This window comes from Chaetura pelagica, unplaced genomic scaffold, assembly GCF_000747805.2.
Source record: "Chaetura pelagica isolate M959 unplaced genomic scaffold, ChaPel_1.0 scaffold185, whole genome shotgun sequence".
Taxonomy (NCBI): domain Eukaryota; kingdom Metazoa; phylum Chordata; class Aves; order Apodiformes; family Apodidae; genus Chaetura; species Chaetura pelagica.
In genome coordinates this window covers 344,202-349,445 of record NW_009953207.1, presented here as the reverse complement: position 1 = coordinate 349,445, position 5,244 = coordinate 344,202, and the positions used below count along the sequence as shown (strand labels likewise).

The following is a 5,244-nucleotide window of genomic DNA, read 5'->3' as shown; positions in this document are numbered from 1 at the left end:
TTCCCTACCTTCAACAGAAGAGATTTTTTTAGTAATTTTGAATTAATTAATTGTGGGTAAATTTTACTGATGCTTTCTTTATTCTTAAAACACCCAAGATCACTGATAATTAATAAGCTTTGTAAAGCAAACATAGGGCAACATGTGCGTGATAAATGGAGCTGTTACTGTACACAGGGAAACAATTAATGGGTTGCTCCACATGGTCTGATGTCAGTCAGCTTGTCCTACTGGTAACGTGGAGCAGAGAAGCTGTAGCAGAGCCTAGGCAGGTTTTAGATTATGTACAAAGGGAAGGATTCTAGTCCTGTGTTCAGACTGTCTGTCCTCACAGCTAGTGAAGACCCAGCTCCTCCTCTGGCCAGGCAGTTGTGGTCACCTTCACTGAGGGGCTTTCTGGTCTGCAGTGGAAAGGGATCAGTGCCCCCTCCTCTGCTGCACGTGTGGGGAAGGCTGAGGGAAGTGTCTCGCTCCTGCTGGGTTCTCTTACCACCTTCTTTTGAGTGGATGATCTGTTAATCAGCTGCAGAATAGGTGTGGTATCCTGCAGCCTGCACAGATCTAAATTGATTTCTGGTGCTACTTAATGAGTGAATGTTTCAGGATGTCATTGCATATACTGCACTGGTGACAACAGTGACAGTTTCACTGCAGTGTATAAGCAATGTCACTTTGTAGTTCCCAACTTAATTTTTAAACGCCAAAAATAACTGATTTCCTCTTTAAAGTTTCTTGGAGCAAAGTAGTCTCTGACTAACACACACATGCTTGTCGCGCTCTGTGGCAGTAGCCAAGTCTTTGTGCCTGTCACTGACATGAGAAAAGAAAGAATGAAACAGTGTTTGAAAATGCAGGGGAGTCCCAAAGCAGCAGGGGCCTCACTGGTTTGATGTGCTTTTCTGCTCGGTTTTTTGAACACAGCAGTTTGTTTCTGTTGTGATGCAGTAGGTTTGTAATTTAACATTTTCATAATTATCAGAGCAAAATGTAATTAACTCTCAGTCACACTCATTGTGTTGCCGGATTAAAAACAGAAAAACCAACCCATTCAGTACAGTCTCTGAACATTGTCTTCTGAGTTTTGAATCTGCAGCTGCTGTTCCAGGAAAAAGCTATTTTTAATTAAAGCAAGTGGAAGTCAAGGCTTTACTGCTGGCTTTTGCCAGCAGTGCTAGTGTTTAAGGAGTCAGCAAAGGAGCAGCAAGCCTGCAGTGCATGACTCGATCAGTTTTCCTCAATTTTCGTTTCAAAATTCAGTTTGGGCTTTTCTGCTAGAGTTTATGCATTTAACTTAAAACCTTCTATTTAAAGTTTTGGGTTTTTTTTTTTTGGTTTTTTTTTTTAATTTTCTTCATCACTGTGGCAATTTTTAGCCCTTTTAGGGTTCTTTTGACAGTTCAGCTAAGAAGATCTGTGATTTGGTGATTTTCTGATGAAATACTTGAGACACCATAGATGTTTTAAATGTCCTGAGATACATTTTTCTTGAGAGTCTGTGGCAATCTGCAGCCTGCTTTTTGGAAACACTGATTGATGAATTCTGCTGTAATTTAAAAGTTAATAAGACAGGCCTGCATGGATCTGATGCAAGTTATTAGACTTGTAAGGCACTTTAATATATGCCATTTATTATTCAAAGAAGTGCAAGCCAAAAATGTCTCGTGCACTATTAAAAATTCAATGTAATTATTTCAGAAAACTTCAGGAAATGCAAACGGTCAGATGAACTGAATTTATTAAAACAATATCCAGTGACAGGAATGCTGATTGACGCTCTTAGGGCTTCACCTCGAGCTGTAGGTTCCTCTTCCAGAAGGAATTTGTTACTCCTTGTGCTTCCTTTGCAGATGAAGTTTCCTACTGCTCCTTATCATTGAATTAAATCCATGACATGTGGTGTTTACTTTCAGCCAGTCAGACTTGAAATACAAACCAAATCCTGTGGCCATCTCATAAAGTTTAAGGTTTTCCATTATTAAAATCTTCCTTTGAAATAATAAATGACTACAGGCTGTCATGGCAGGGTCTAGAAAGGCCAGCACGTAGAAAGGGCTGAGATTTCATCTGAGTGTAGTTGAGTTTTATAGATCTATTTATGAGATCCAATACTGTAATGATGTAATTTTACTTGTCTAATAAATGTAGCTGAACAAGCAAAGGATAGCAAACATTTCCATTGTGACCAAAATCCTTTAAACTGCAGCCACTTTGATCTTAGAGCTCATGCTATTTAATAAATGCTGGCTATTCTTCTAACAATCACAATTATTTAAAGGGTTTTCAAAAGGGATAGAGCAAATCAAATCAAACAATTACTGTTGTATCTCATTCTGAAGCTAAGTGTATTTTTTATGTGGGTCTTGTTTAGTGTCTCCTCCCAGTTTTCATCCATTATCACAATAATTGAGTTTGTAGCTGGAATTAAATTTATCAAATTGTGTTATCCTCTTTTGAAATTGGATAGGTATCCTGGCAGTGGGAGCTAGAAGTTAATCTGCTTTGCTAAAGCCTCCAGTGGCACAGCGGCAACAGGATTGAGAAGGCTCAAACATTTTCCTGTCACCCTGGACACGATGTAATTTCTCCTCAATCCCTTGTGCAAATAATGACATTTGAATCGAGCATTAACAGGCTTAATTACTTTAAAATTGTCATTTTAATTTACACTGATATAGTATTGATCATACAAGCAGAGATTAAGCTGTTCAGTGGAGCAGATGATGGGGAATTAAACATTAAAGGGTCCTCGTGGGGCTGAGAGGCCGCCCAGAGAGTGCCAGAAGAGGAATGATATTTCTCCGTAATGAACTGGCGGCATGCAGGGACATGAATCTTTGGCCTACTGGAAAAAGGGAAATAATGGGGTTTGGGAAGCATTTGCAGGTTATTCATTCGCTGCCATGCACCAATTCTCCAGTGATTCATCCACCCCACCAACATTTATTTATCTAGCAAATTCAGGAGCTCTGACCTTTCTGCTAAGTACATTTAACATAAGACGGAGTGAAATATTTCAGGTGTAACTTTTCACAAATATTAGTTATTGTTTCTTATTTCTGACTAATATTAAACACAGTTATTTAATCTGCCATACATACTGGTGCCCATTTGCAGGGCTCATGATGAGGAGGGCATGGACTTCATAAAAAGATCCTAGTATTGTGGGACTCAATGAGGTCTTCCAAAGTCCTTGACCTCATTTAGTTACAGCCTGATTTTCTTCTTTGGTAAACCCAAATTAAAGTTAATTTAAAGCAAGTTGACACGTGTAAGTGAAAGATTATACAGCCTGTAATAGTAAAAATGACAACTAAGCCTTGCAAAACCTCTAACCTAGGAATGTCACCACTCTTGTATGCAGTATACTTCAAAAGTTCACAAAGTTATCTGGAGTAATTTAAGGCAAACATTTTCATTCCAGTGATTTGGATTTGTATGATAATTTGTTGGAAATGTGTTTAGAAAACAAATATTGCTATTTTGATAATTTACTGTTTAAAATTCAAAATTAAATGTGGATGCTAAATGATACAAAACAGATGTTGTGTTTTTATATATAGCAACTAAATATTTTAAATGTTGCTGTCTTGAAGTAGTAGGCTAATTTTCCTCTGTGCCTTATGTTTTCATTTTATCAGGGAAAAATCTAAAAGTAGTATGCCAAAGCAGGACATCACATGAATCAGATTACTTGCAGTCATTACAATTTAAATAGTGTCTCCTTTCTGAAAATTGACATTTACCTGTTTTAGAGAACATAGGGCCAGATCACAGCTCATTGACTTGAGATATTAAATTCTGTTCTGTTCTGTACGTATGTAAATTCCTGAGGAAATCCATTGACATTGATGCCAGCTGTGGGGTTTGTTAGTGTAGCTTTCTTAGGATGTAATTTATCTTGCTTGTAATAAAGGAACTGTTACTTAAAAGTTATGAGGATGATGCAATGTGAGAAATCGAATGTTCTTGTTGCTCACATTTTTTTGCACGTGAAACAGGAAAATGCTTTGAAAAAAATGTAATCTATTGCTAGATACAAAAAGGCATGGGCTTATGGTTCTGAAATACATCTCGGTGATTTCTGTTTGTTGTGTTGTTTTTTTTAAATCCTTCTTTGATATCTAAGGAAAAATGTTTATCTTTTTGATCAAAGGGTGTTCTGATTGTTTTTTGTGTGGAAGGTTTTAGGCTGAGGCACATACTTGTTTGCTGTGATCGTTTTCTTGTGGTTCTGGCTGCTAGGGTTGGTCTAGTAGCTTTTGTTTGTAACTATTTCTATTTTCAGTGATTATTTAAATTGTCACACATTTGCTGGGCTTTTTTTATGTAGTGGAATTTATTTACAATCCTGCTTTGGGACTGCTGCTCACTTCCAGGTGCTGCCCTGTGCAGGGCTCCACCACTTGCAGTGAGGGGGATGAGGGGCTGGAGTTGGCAGTGCCAGGGGGAAGGGTGGCAGAGCTGGAAGGGTTCAGTCTGCCTGAGGGGAGGCAAAGGAAAGGGGCAGGCAGTGTTTGGCTGAGGAAGGGGCTGTGTGCTGTAGGGAAGGCAGCCAGGAAAGCTGCTGAAGCCTCGCAAGGGCTGTGTGTGTTTAGACAGAAATGTCCTTGCACATCCCAGGACAGGGCTGGCTGGCATGCACAGGAGCCTGTGCAGAAACACTGCTGTATGTTTCAGTTGGTTTCAGGATACTTTATATTTCCAGTGTGAGCCATGTACATGGAGTAACATAAAAATAATGCCGTTGGAGTAAAGTTAGACTGAATCATTTTTTCAGCAGTTTCTATTTTCAGGAGCATGTTTCTGGTTGGCCAGATGCAGTGTGTACGTGGTGCCTCCCAGTTCTGCGCCCACAGCCCAGCTCACCTGCTGGTCTGCAGGGCACTGCCGGGAGCGGCTCCTCTCCCCAGGATGCTCCCACCTTCCCTGGGCGCTGCTGCTCGAAGCCTGGGAGAACGAGCCTGCAGCTCCCCTGACACACTCAGAGGAATGGATGGGTGGTGGTCCTGAGGGGATAGGGGAGCTCCCCTCTGAGGAGTCTGCTCCTCCCCTCTCTGGGGTTCATTCCTCCCCTCCCCGGGGCTCCCTCCTCACCGCGTCCGCACGTGTTGCCGATCCAGGTCGCTCCCTAGGTGGGCTGTGTTTCTGCCAGAGGAAGGTAACAGTCCATCTCCAGTTCTTCAGCAGGCTAATGTATCACTGCAGACACTGATACAGACATCTGAAATATAATTAAATAGCAGG

At 40.6% G+C, this 5,244-nt stretch overlaps 1 protein-coding gene across 1 annotated transcript in view; it reads left to right on the top strand.

Moving 5' to 3' along the window:
• INPP5A (inositol polyphosphate-5-phosphatase, 40kDa) overlaps positions 1–5,244 on the top strand; it is a 198,818-nt gene that overhangs the window by 83,677 nt on the left and 109,897 nt on the right. The window lies entirely within an intron of this gene.